Source organism: Zingiber officinale, chromosome 10B (assembly GCF_018446385.1).
Source record: "Zingiber officinale cultivar Zhangliang chromosome 10B, Zo_v1.1, whole genome shotgun sequence".
Classification (NCBI taxonomy): domain Eukaryota; kingdom Viridiplantae; phylum Streptophyta; class Magnoliopsida; order Zingiberales; family Zingiberaceae; genus Zingiber; species Zingiber officinale.
Window position 1 is genome coordinate 85,991,538 of NC_056005.1, and position 14,602 is coordinate 86,006,139.

Consider the following 14,602-nt stretch of genomic DNA (forward strand, 5'->3'; position numbering starts at 1 on the left):
TTTTGCATTTACTGATCATAAAGGGTTCGGTCGACCGATCCCATTTTTCGATTGATCAAACAGTGGTCTTCCCTGTTCGTCGAGATCTTGAATTAATGCGTCATTAATGTCTTCATTGTTCGGTCGACTGAACCTCTTTTTCGATCGACCAATCATGTTATGATACTATGTTTGCAAGCCTGATCTGTTTTGCCAATTTTGCATGTTCGGTAGACCAAATCTTTTTTCGGTCGACTGATAAAATGCCTTGATCGATCGACTGAACCTCTTGTTCGGTCGACTGAACCCTTGGTGAAATGAAGGTTTCTGAGTACTGGTCGCATGGTCGCTGACAAAGCCTGATTCTGAGTTCTAGTCAAAAGTTATGACCATTTGAACTTCAAGGGGTCATATGATTCTGCAACACAAAGTTAGTTCAATATAACAATAATATTTCTGTAAAATAAAGTTAGTACAGTTATAATACATGAGTAGTAATATGCATGAGTAATATTAGACAGTAGAACTATCTTGATCTCAACTTAGAAACCTTCCCAGTTTCTTCAGTTGGATCAGCGACCGTAGGTTGTTCCTTTCTAGAATACGACTTCACTATCGCTCCTCCAGTTGTATACCTCAACTTACCTGCCAAACATGGTCCTCCAGACATGTTTGGACTTTGCCTGCTTAGTCTTTGATCGCCTGATCTACTAAGACTTTTCCTGCAATACTATATTAGCTAACAACAATAATAATGCAAAATACAATGGTAAACCTAAACCTAGATTTACCGAGATCCGTTGGTCCGGTCGACCAACCTTGCTTGGAGTTCACTCCTCCAAGACTTCTCGTTATCTAAGGTTACCATCCCCTAGGGTTTTCTCCACCTGACTTCACTCACCAAGACTCATTATTCGGCTACCCAGGGATCAGGTCCTCCAAACCTATCCACCTGGCTTCCACGATATACCGAGATTTCCCTTGCCTAGCCTACAACTAGGGCTTCCCTATATCAAGCTCCATACTTAAACATACTTTAAACATATTTGTCTGACATTAAAACCTTGGAGGTCGATTGCACCAACAAAGAATAGGAGAGGAAGAGGAAGAGAGGGTCGGCCACCACCAAGGAAGAGAGGAATAATAGAAGATATATTGTTGTGAGGTGAGGCACCTCAACCCTCTCTTTTATATTCCTTGGCCTTGGCAAATAAGGAAAGTTTTAATTAAAACTTCCTTAATTTCCTTGACAATGAAAGGAAAATTTAATTAAAATTTCCTTTTCTTGTTTCTATTGGCCGACCACCTCAAATCCTCCAAACAAGAAAAATTTTAAACATAAAATTAAAACTTCCTAATTTGTTTCCAGAAATTTTTTAAATAAAAATTTCTCTTTAAAAATTTCCTTCATGGTTGGTTATAAAAGGAAACTTTTATAAATTAAAATCTCTCTATTAAAACATGTGGATGATTACAATAAGAAAAGTTTTAACCAAAATTAAAATCTTCCTTTAAACTACAAATAAGGAAAGATATCAAACATTTTCCTTAATCCTTTGTAGAAAGCTATAAAAGGAAAGATTTAATTTTAAAACTCTCTTTTAAAATCATGTCTTCCACATTAGGAAAGATTTAAATTTAAACTCCCCTTTTATTTTATTTTGCTCAGCCACCTAAGCTTGGGTTCAAGCTAGGGCTGGCCACAACTTGACCCATCGTGCCTTGGTTTGACCGGCCCTAGCTTGGGCTCCAAGCTAGGCTTGGTCGGCCACCTTAAGGTGGGTAAGAAGTTGGGTATAGGTGGGTATAAGACTTTATAAATAAGAGGCTACGACAAGGATCGCGAGGAGGAATTGGTTTTGGTCTCCCAATGAACTTGAGCTTCCCGTGTTCGCCCCGAACACCCAACTCGAGTTCATCAATAATATCTCATTCCACTAAAGAGTTATTATTGCACTACCGCACCAATCTCATATTACTATATGGGCTCATTCTTATCATGAGTGTGTTAATCTCTCTGTGTTTAAGATATATAATGTCCACTAATTAAATAAGTTATTGACAACTCACTTAATTAATATCTAACTCCAAGAGTAGTATCACTCAACTTCATCGTCATGACATCATCAACATAGATTACTAGGACACAGTTTCATTCTATAATTAATAACACACCATATAAATAATATCATTTCTCAACTTATCGAGTCTATTGATTTATCGAACTAAATCACACCTTTTGAAAAATTAAAGAAATAAGTATTAAGTATATGTGCTTGTTATTATATCATGATTAAGAGTACACACTTCCATAATAACAGAGGTATTGTTCTTTTATATAGTCAGTATAAAAAGAAACTACCTCAAATGGTCCTGCTCAATACACTCAGAGTGTACTAGTGTAATTTTATAGTTAAGATAAACTAATACCAAATTACACTACGACTATTCCAATGATTTGTTCCTTTCCATCTTAGTCGTGAACTACTTTTTATAATTTATATGGAACTGATAATATGATCTTTTGTGTGTGACACCACACACCATGTTATCTACAATATAAATTAATTGAACAACTACACTTAGCATATAAATGTAGACATTGGACCAATGTGATTCTGTATTTCAAAATAAATGTTTACAAAAAGCTAGGCTTTTAATATACACTCTAACAGTAGCTTCACCCAACTCCAACGATAAATCTTGGCAGCCAACATCTTCGTCTTTGGATCAACAGCAGTGCATCCAGATTTGAGTGAGTTTTAGAGGTGATTTCATTTCTACATTGGTTTGGATTAGTAGTGATGGATTGTAGAAATTGATTTAAGTTGTATTTGATTGATTGATGGATTGTAGATTATGTTTGGAAAGATTGAAAGATTTATGATGAGATTTGATTAGTGATAGATTTGGTGAGTATGTGGATAATTCATTATTAATCGGATATGTTGGATTGTCAGTTCATGTATTTCATGGGTTAAATTGAAGCATGTGAATGAAGAGTTTGAATTAGTTTAGATTGATTAATAGTTGATATCTTGATTATAGATCCTTAGTTTTTGCCTCATATCCTGTATTTGTAGGATTCGAGCTATATGTGATCTTTTGGATTTGTTAAAGATGGTAGGCACGATCTACAAATAAAAGTGGGTATTTCTTCCTTGGTCTCTATATAGTTCTTTGAACTTAGTATTTGGTTATTATTTTATGGATTAGGCTGCTTTACATTAAATTCATTTGTATTATTATCCTACTTGATACTTGTGCTTAATCTTTGAAATGATATATTAATTTCATATACAGTCTTGTCTTTCGATATCCATACTCTATTGTGTATACAAATATAGAGTATGTACTGTAGGAAATATCTTATTGACTGAGTTAACATGTTGATTATGCATATGATGTTGATTGTACATATGTTTGGTATGTACTATGGGAGTTATCATGTTGTCTGTGTATTTGCATATTGTGGGTGTACATGCATATAATGGGCACTATAGGAGTTACTTGGTTGATGGATTATATATTGGTGGTACTTATGATGATTGAGGTGTACCTATAGATTTATGTGATAGAGGGTTTATGTACTGTATATACCTAGGTTGATTATGATGTTACATTGATTACCATGCATGATGTTAGTGGATTCTTGTTGGATTTATCGATACCTATAGAGTCATGTAATAGGTGTACTGATGTACATATGTTAACTAGGTTGTTGCATTGATGATGACTGTATTGGTATAATGATTATTTATATCATGCTCATCATTGCACTACATGCTGACAACTAAAGTCTCCTTTGTGGTTGAGAGAGTTGGCAATCATTCTTAGCGTCGCACATTTGGCCACTCATGGGTAATGGTAGATGGAGTAGTTGTCGCTTATCCTGTTGTGTTACCCGACCACTCAGCGGGGAGTGATATCCGACATTGTGAGCAGTCAGGGACCCTGATATTATGTAGTTAGATAACTACATAACGAACTGTCCGCCTCGGCCGCTCTATAGTGACTAGAGGGTAGTACAGTTGTCACAGACCCAAGCCTCTCGGCCATACTGGGGTCGTGGTATCTTGAGAGATGGCGGGGGTGACCATGTGGCATGCATGCGCATTTGCATACGATGCGCGGTACATCTGTGGAGATATATCTGCATGCATATCTTGTAGTTACTTAGCTACATGTGTTTGTGATATGTTGCACTTGTTTGAACTATGATTGTTGCATATGGATGTCATACTTCATACATGTATATGCTGTCAGTTATATTGCTTAGGTGTTATGAGCAGATCTGTTGCTAATCCTCAGTGAGTATATTGATCATTATATCGTATGTGTCGATTCCAGATTGGGTATGTGCATTTATTATGTCAATTTTAATTTTGACCTTATGTGTTAGATCCAGATTAGGTATATATGTTTATTATGTCATGGGTGATCATGATCTTATACATTAGATCCAGATTGGGTATGTGTATTCATTATGCTAGTTGTGTTTAGATGCATTGATTATGTCAATATAATCATGTTTTTATTTTTCTACTGAGACTGTATATTTTAATTTCCATATTTTATATAGATCATGCACTATCTTGTCTATTACCCGCTGAGTGACCCACACTCACCACCGCATTTGTGTATTATCTTTTTCCTCAGGTAGTAGGTAGATGATTGTGAAGTCGCTTGGAGTATCCTATTTGCTAGACCCATGTCACCTTCGATCATGATTTCTAGTTTTGTTTCCTATTTTACTTGCATTACGTTTTATGGACTTGATATTGTATAACTTGATTTATTTTTTAGAGTTTTGTTGTGTAGTATCTTGTATTTGTTTTGTTGTGGTTGTGTAAGTCTAGCCAGCTAATAGTCTGTCGTTTTTGGTTTATGGGCTTTCCTTTCATTTTCCGTTGTGTTTTTAGTACAGTCGTGTGAGTTGTTTATTATACAACTGCGTGTTTGTGTATGTTCCAGCCGTGTGAAATGTTGATTATAGCTTGTGAGTAACCTTGTGACATTATATACATGTTTCAATTGTCATTGTTACAGGGGAGATGTTATTCGTTTGTCGGGTAGGGACTCCTCTAGGGGAGTGACATTAATCATCGATCTATAAGCAGCTACACATGTGGGAGCCACCCGAGTCCTTATCCACTCGAACTCTCAACTAGCATCACAACACCTGTCAAGAACTTTTGAGATAAATAATGTCAGACTAAAGTTATATGCTGAAGCATTTGAAAAATTAAAGGTTGGGTTTCAAGAAGGGATTATCCAAAAAAATTCCCCAAACAGAGAATCAATATGCGGATGAGCTGGCCAAGTTAGCAAGCACTTTAACCCTTGTGGTGTTGGACAAACCAATTGAGCAGATAATGTTGGTAGCTCACATTGAGAGACCAACTGAAAGGGAAACTTCAAACGATTGGAGGACACCTTTGATTGAGTTCCTCCGATCGGGCAGCATACCGACTATCTGGGAACAAGCTCGGTTAATAAAAAAGAGAGTCGGACGGTTTACATTAGTTGAAGACCACTTATATAAAAGGGCTTTCTTAATACCCTTGTTGAAGTGCATCGGAGCAAAAGACATTCAGTATATTCTGCAAGAAGTTCACCATGACTCTTGTGGCAGTCATCCGGGCAACCATTCATTGGTAAGAAAAATCTTGTTGGTGGGCTATTTCTAGCCTACTCTGCAAGTCGATGTCGTTCGATGGTAGCAACCTGCTTGTCTTGCCAAAAATTTCATAACATACCGCATAGACCTAGGAAAAGCTAAAGGCTTATATTGTCTCTTGTTCGTTCGACCAGTGGGGCATTGATATTGTGGGGTCCTTCCCATTGACGACTGGATAGAGGAAATTTCTTCTTGTGGCAGTGGACTACTTCAAATGGGTGGAGGCCGAGCCGCTCGCTAAGATATTCGAACATATAGTTATCAAGTTCTTGTGACAGAACATTATATGTTGGTTCGACGTCCCTCACAAACTTGTTTCTGACAATGGAAGACAATTTCAAGGACGAAAGCTCAAAGAGTGGTGTACAGGTTATGATATTACGTAGGACTTCACTTCAGTAGCTTACCCCCAAAGCAATGACCAGGCGAAAGTCACCAATAGAGAAATCCTCAGAGGGCTCGGGACTCGGCTTGACCACGTTGGAGGAAGCTAGGTAAATGAACTGTCTAGCGTGTTGTGGGCCTACCACGCCACGCCCAGGGAAGCTACCGGCATAACCTCGTTCCACTTAATATTCGGAGGGGAAGCAGTAGTGTCGGTCGAGGTAGGGATTGAGTCCGATCGGGGTAGGGATTGAGTCCGATTGGATGTAGCTTTATGACGAGGAGAACCCCGAACGACATCTCATGGAGTAGACTTAATAGACGAAATCAGGGATAAAGCAGTCATGCGGCTAATGACATACCGACAAAGGATGAAGCAAAACTACAATAGGAGGGTGATTCACATATCCTTCCAAATCGACGATTTAGTCTGGAAAAGAGTCAAGTTGGTTGGCGACGTTACCAAGCTAGAGGCCCCATAGGGAGGACCGTATAAAATGATCTAAAAGCTCAATTCAGGATCCTATTATCTATAAGATGAAAATGGAAGGAACCTGTAACAGCCTTAGAATGCAAATCATCTGTAGCCCTACTAGGTCGAGTAGTATGTTTGAGATTGAATGCCTGTAAATTGTAAAAACATTTGTTCTATGAATGTCAAAAATTTTAAACGAAAATTCGTAGTGTCAAAGACTTACATGTCGTTCGACTGTATTATAAGCAAGCAAAGCCCTTATGCTAAAGTGTCAAAGACTCACTTATCATTCAACTGTATTATAAGCGAGCAGAGTCCTCACGTTAAAGTGGCAAATACTCATGTGTCGTTCGGTCGTGTTATAAGTGAACAGAGCCCTCGTGCTAAAATGTCAAACACTCATATGTCGTTCAACCCGTGTTATAAGTGAGTAGAGCCCTCACGCTAAAGTGTCAAAGACTCACGTGCCTTTCGGCCATGTTATAAGCGAGTAGAGCCATCGCGCTAAAGTGTTAAAGACTCACGCACTGTTCAGTTGTGTTATAAGCGAGCAAAGCTCTCGCGTTAAAATGTCAAAGACTCACGTGTTATTCGGTCGTGTTATAAGCGAGCAAAGCTCTTGCGCCAAAGTGTAAAAAACTCACGTGCTGTTTGGCTGTGTTATAAACGAGCAGAGCCCTCGCGCTAAAGTGTCAAAGACTCATATGTCGTTTGGCCCTGTTATAAGCGAGCAAAGCTCTCGCGCTGAAGTGTTAAAGACTCATGTGCCTTTCGCCCGTGTTATAAGTGAGCAAAGCCCTTACACCTAAATGTCAAAAACTCACATGCCGATTAGCCTTGATATAAGCAAGCTAGGCATTCACACTAAGTGTTCAAGAGGCATGAGCCACTCGGACAAGCTGCAATTTCGTTCGGCATACTATACGGACAAATATAGAGAACCAAGTATACTACGCAAAGGATAAACTAAGGGATCGCAAGGCTCCATAACAAATAACTTAAAAGCGCCAAACATGAATTCGTGGATTCATACTTACAAAGTTTTTTACAAAGTGCGCTTGCGGGTACAAAAAAACTGCTGATAAACTTATAAAAGAAACTAAGCAAGGTAATCGAGCGCATCGTCGAGGAGCGAATATGAGATCTTCTCCCTTTTTATAATTTTGCTCGACAAATAGGGGGAGAGGTAGTCGCTGTCTTTCAATTATTGGATGGTCCCATCGATACCATAGTCAACAAGGCGAAGAGTCCAGTCAGTGAACATTTCGTTAAATTCCAAATTCCTCCTCCTTGAACTTATCAAATGCAGCTTTTGACGCCTTCAACTCAGCCTTCAACGTAGCCAACTCGGCAACCTGCTCATCTATTGTTCATTTATGCTCCCCAAGTTGAAGCTTACTTGCCGACTGCTCTACCGTTCGGCTAACCTATTCGGCCATCAATGAAGCTTCTGTCTCTTCAAGTTTCTTTGCCAAAACTCAAGCCTCCTTGATTTTGGTCTCTAGATCTTCGATGGATTAGAGTTTTCCGGCGTTGATAGAATTTATCTTTGACTCAAAATGGTGAGCTTCTTTGGTCAACCGATCGAGCTAGAGGGTCTGATCATGGTTTTTGTTCTTTTTTTACTATAAGCGACTACTCAAAGCCCAAAAGTTGCTCAGAGCTTGTGTCTAAGTCTTTTTTGAGCTAGGTCAGCCCCGCGGTTAGCTGCTCTACTCGGACTCGTGAGGTCTTAGGTTGCCCGATTGGCGCTCGAAGATGCTAGTTCTCGTGTTCAAGGAAGGTCAACCGCTGGCACATAGCCAAACTCTCCACCCAAAACTGCATGCCAAATAATGTTGGTCAGGGCAAATTGGGAAAAGTAAGGAAAATACTTCGCTAAACTTACCCCAGTTGATTTCTGGGTGAAACTGTCAACAAGCTCTCCAAGCGGAATGGTCACTGCTCAGGTCCTAGCACCTGCCCAGATCTGTGCTAAAGAACCTTGAATTGTAATTTGATGCTTGGGGGAGCGCAACTCGACGTCATCTGAACTGCCTCACTCATTGATCAGCAGACAAAGGATTGCCTTGATGTGTCTGCGACCGCTCAGATCGGAGGGATCTGAGGTGGTTGGGTCCTTGGATTTGGACATCGAGGAGGAACGAATGATGAAAATGGGGGCCTTTGCACTGATCGACGGAGGAGGAAGATAGGCAATCGGCGACGCGAGTGTTGCCCCGACCAACAATCCGAACAATGAGGAGGTTTGATCGAAGGAAGGAGAGTCGGTAGGACAACCTCCCTCTCAGCAACCGTAGATGTGGACTCCCCCCGCTCGGAAGAAGGTCGAGAAGTCGGTACTGGAGTACGGGCCTGAAGAGCCGAGGTCGCTGAATGAGAAGACGATTACACTCGGTGTCACTTGCGGCGTTGGATCAAAGGCTCGCCCGATGTGGTCGATTCGGACGGAACTATGATCAGCGCCATGGAGAGGCGCTCAGGAGGTAGCTCACCAGTGGTGGCTTCCGCGTCGCTGGCTGCCATCTGGCTTCCCCCTGCCTCGCTGGTCGGCTAATCGGAGTGTTCGATCGACAACAGGTCGCGGCTCTCCAATTCGGTCACTACCTTAGCATTGATGTTCGCATCGAAGAGCCTACATTTGTCGCTCAACAATGTGCAGTTCATGATTCGATCTGTAAAAAAGAAAAAAAAATCAGTTAGATTCAAAGACGACAGGAAGAAAAAGGACATACCTAGAGAGACGGGTAGCCGTGTTCGGATAAGGTTTAGCCCGAACACATACAAAACTCCCTCCAAGAGCAGCCTATGTATATGGTATTTCTGACTGGCCAGACTTGCAGCTACTTCGTGGTAGGCCGATGCGCTTTGGTACCTCTTGAGCGAGGGAGGTTTCGACAGTTTGATCTACCAACTGGTCGAAAAGGCTGGCCAAGCGGGTAAACGAATATAGAAATAGTGCTCTTTCTAGTGTTTATTGGATGAGGGCATCTTGTCAAAATATGTCCACTCAGGCTTGGAAGAGAAAGGTACCCGGCTCAGAAAACTCGAGTAATAGAAGTAGTAGAAAACACGATGTACAAGAGGAATCCTGTACAGACGGAATAATACAACAACCCCGCATAGTAATCTGAAGGAATTGGGCACTAACTGATGCATGGGAATGTGAACGTATGTGCAAATTTCAGAGAAAAGGGGAGAATGGGAAAGCAAAGGCCGCCAAAAAACTGGTCTTTGAAGAAGGGGAGAAAACCATTAGAGGGTGTATAAGGGCAGTCATAAGGGAAGGGAATGGCGATTTGATATTCATCGGGGGAATGGTAAGTTAGCTTCATTTAGTCGACCTCATCACCATTGAATTTGGACTCATTAGAGGTGTACCATAATCCGGGGACGACCAGGGGTGCAGAAGCAAAAACGACCATAAAATTGAATGTCGAAAGGGAGAAAAGAGAGGAAGCTTACTAAGAAGGAAAGCTCCGGCGACAAACTTAGGATAAGAAGCAAGAAAGAAGAAGACAAGGACAAGGAAGACAATGAGGCGAAAAGAGAAGTTAAGGGTTTAAAAACCAGCCGCCTGGGGTTGCCAAATACAGGACTTTGGAAAACAAGGCTTTATCGTGACTGCTAAATTCGAAAAGGCAGACGTCACATTAAACTCAAGCAGTTGCCTATCACATCACACACGCAGTGACATGCAAGGCCGACACGCGACATTCGGTTACAAGTGGCATTAATGAGGAAGCAGAGAGCACGATTATAGGGTGTGACCAAGCGTGCTTTGCATTAATGGTTGGGGATTTGAACGACTTTCGAAAAATTATGGTGACGTTAGCGACAATTAAAAGGCACTACGTGGGTTGAGCGGGTTGAGAAAGTATCAAAAGGAAGTCAAAAAACAACTAAGTGTTGCCCATGATATTGTCAAGCAGCGACTATAAACTTCTTAGCAGTAAATATTACAGTCGAGTGACGGCTATAAACTCTTAAGCAGTGAATATTACAACCGAACGACGACTATAATCTTTTGAGCAATAAAGGTTATAGTTGAGCGGCAGCTATAAACTCTTGCGCATAAAAGCAAAGCCGAGAGGCAGCTATAAACTCTTATGTCAGTAAGCATTACAGTCAAGCGACAGCTATAAACCTTCGAACATAGAAGCAAAACCAAGCAGTGACTCTAAACCCTAGAACACCTGATTGGGAAGAAAGAGTTCCAAAATATACTAATTGTCTAATCAGTCAGATTTGCAACCTCCTTCGACTAGACTTAAGGGGAATGTTTGTGATGCGATGAGGAGGGGTCCCACCAAAGATAGGTTAAATTAAGGAGTCAAGGAAGGTAAAGGGATGTTGTGCATAGATGAGGCAAAGTTGGTCGTTCGACCGAGTCATCGCCGGACGGACGACATGTTCGAGCAGACAAGCAAGGCCAAACAGATAACTCAAAATTAAGAGAAATAGGCAGTGCATCCCCCAGCCGTCATCCTTGCCAAGCCGGAGGAATGCTCGTCCAGATGAGAGGCAACCCTCCGACAACGAAAAAGCTAATTGAAGGAAGATTGCTTGGTGCAACACAACCGAGTGGGGCGTGTCCCGACCGAGCGGCCACTGGTCGACCTACAGTGGGACCCACCCATGTATCTCCTCGTATTTTTTTGGAGCTTTGTGCCACTGACAACAGAACATGTTCTGCAGGCAAATTGTACGGTAAAAGCTTCCAGTCTATCACATCAGAGATATACATGCTCACTTCAGGAAATGTGTCAGGGACACTTTTGACTTGTCTTTTCAAAAGACGTTTGGGAAAACATGTGCATGCTTTGAGATGCTACGCAAACGCTACAGTGACACTATAAAAAGGGATTCTCATCTATAGGAAGATGTATACACAACTTTGTTATTCTATACGCTCTTTGCTACAGCATTTGTGATATTCTTTACATCACCAGAAACTGACTTAAGTGTCAAAGGGCCAACGCCAGGAACCCCTTCCTAGCTCGACACTGACGCTTTTGTATTACAGGTCCACGTGGAGTTTTCGCCCCGTCAAACTTCTAGTCATATCCTCATCTTGTCATCTTCTCCGTTTTCGGACAGAAACATCATCCAATATTGATATTGCATAATATATTATTTACAGATTTACCTGATGATTTTAAAGTTCTTTGTCTATAATCATTGGTAAACCAAAAAGTCCTACTTTTTTATATTTTTCCAATTGATTCATGATCTTATATTGTAAATCGTCACTTCTCACCAATCTAGATACGCACTTGTACAAACTCTCCCTCACTTCTGTATCATTTTCTATGTCAGGGTTTGAGTAAAAACACTCTAGATTCAAGAAATATCCGACTGCGTGAAAAGGTTGATAGAGTTGAACATTCCATCTTTTATCAATGAATTCAAAAACGCTACGATATTTCTCTTCATTATTGTAGCGATAACTTCTTTAAACTTGTTCATTGACTCATAAATATAACTCATATGAGATCTTTTTTCACATTCTACTAGCTGCAATACTTTCACCAATGGACTGTCAACTTTTAATGCAAAAACTATATTTTTCCAAAAAGAATGCATCAATATCACTTCTGCTACATATTTTCTTGTAGCCTCTTTAGAAATCAACTATTTGCCCACTTTTCAGATGTAAACATCTGTCTCATATTTGCTTATACATGAAACCACTTTAAACTAAAAAAAAAAAAGGTTATGAAACGTGTCTTTACAGTTGTTACCATATCTCTTTGTCCAATAAACTCGCTCATCATGCTCAACACTTGTGATCTGTTGTAAATAAAGTCATTCGCCATCAACATTCATTCATGCAATTTTTAAGATGAGGAATTTTGAATATATCCTTAAGCAACAAATCTAAACAATGAGCTACACAGGTGCAAGTGCGAAAATCAATTTTCAAAAAGGCAACCCTAAAAAAATCAAATAAATTTAATAAAAAATTAAAAATATAATCTAATTATTAATTGAAAGTAACATAAATATAAAATATTACCTGCACTAACATTGCAATTTATATTATCTGTTCCAATCTGAACCATATTTTTTTCTCCAATGGGATATATAAATTTAGAAAGTAATTCAAACATCTTGTTAGTTGTGAGAATAACCTAAATGACCAACTGATTCAACAAATTCGCATCCTTGGGACTATTCATAAAAAAATTTATAAGAATCCTACCCTTTTTATCCGTCCATCCATTTACCATGATTGTGCATTCAAACTTAGCATGATCTTCTTCATGGGATTTGAGAAGCGAGTTTGTATTTGTCAACACCTTCAAATACTTAACCCTCACTTCATGATATGCTAAAAGTTTCATCACCGATCCAAATTATCCAATAGCTTCAATATAAGGAATTCCAACATCTACCTTTTTTTCAATATAAGGCTCAAAAGAATCATATTTAACAACATTGAAAGAAATTCCAACATCATACATTCATCTTGCAAATTTCTCTACTACAATATCTCTTAACTTCTTTTTTTTCTCATTAAATTGTCATTTTTTTTTTTGCACGTCTTTGTTTGATAATTTTATCGACATCTTTTATAAATTAAAAATTAATAGGTCCAGTTTGTTTACACTTTTTACCTTGGACCGTAGGATAGATGTTTGGATCGGATATTTGTCATTTCCCTTTCACTTTCCAAATCTTCCAAATCATCAATATCAGTAGATTGAGCAATTTCATCCATTTGATCCATCAAATTACTCTTTTTTTTTTCTTGCATGAACTCTCTAATTTTTTATTTAATATGCTCAAGATATTTCAGACAAACTTTCATATTTCTATTGCCCCTAACTCAATGTAACTTGCGTCGATAAATCTGTCATTTGTTATTTTACCATAAAAAATACAGCTGACAATATTTAAATTTTTAGGATTCGAAGATGTTGCATAATTCTAAACAATATCTTTTCGAGTTGATTGAATTATTATATTTGATCTAGTTAAGAACCAAGACCACTGAAATCAATAATAATCAATCAATCAATAAAAAAAATATAAAATAGGAGGAAAAATTATAGAATATAAATCTATTTTATATAAATTAATTAAATCTGTTAGAATTATTTATTTTAAATATTTTTTTATATATTCAAATCTCATTTACTAATTTATATGAATTAATAAAACTTATTAGAATTGTTTATTTAAAATATATTTTTTATATATTTAAATTTGATTTACAAATTTATATGAATTAATAAAATTTATTAAATTTTAAATATATTTTTATATATTTAAATCTAATTAATAAAAGTTATCAGATTTTTTATTTTAAATATATTTTTTTATGTATTTAAAGTTTAAATCTGATTCACTGATTTATTGGAATTAATAAAAAAAATATTTTTTTAAATTTTAAATATATTTTTTTATATATTTAAATTTAATTTATATGAATTAATAAAATTTATCATATTTTTTATGTTTAAAATATAATTTTTATAAATTTTAAATCTGATTTATATTAATTAATAAAATTTATTAAAAAAAATTATTAAAAAAATTTTATTTTAAATATATTTTTATATATTTTATCAGGATAATTTAATTAGGCTTTATAAAACATATTCAAAATACCCAATTTAAATTAGAGTTATTTGATTTCATTAAATTCTAAAAAAACAAAATACCTACACAGTGCTCGCGATCTCGATCGCGATGCCTCAACGACATCAGAGGTGTTGTGGGATGCTTCCGGCGGCGCTGGAGGCATCCTGTGACACGTCTAACAGCGTTGAAATCGTCTTGCAATGACGCAACACATCCAGAGTCACCTGAAGCGTTGCGGGTTACTCGCAAGATGTCGGAGAAGTTGGAAAAATTCTGATAAATAAAAATTAACAGAGAACAAACACTTACCTTGAAGAGGCGATCGAAGAAGCACGATCAGCAACAACGAGAGGCAAACGAAGAGGCAACGGTTTGAAGTAGGCAAAATTTTAAAGAGGTTTAGAGCTTTAAACTTATAAAAAAAAAACAAAATATAAACAAAAAAAAACCAAACAAAATAAGAAAGTTCTGTGCTTCGTGCAAAAGTAAAGTGT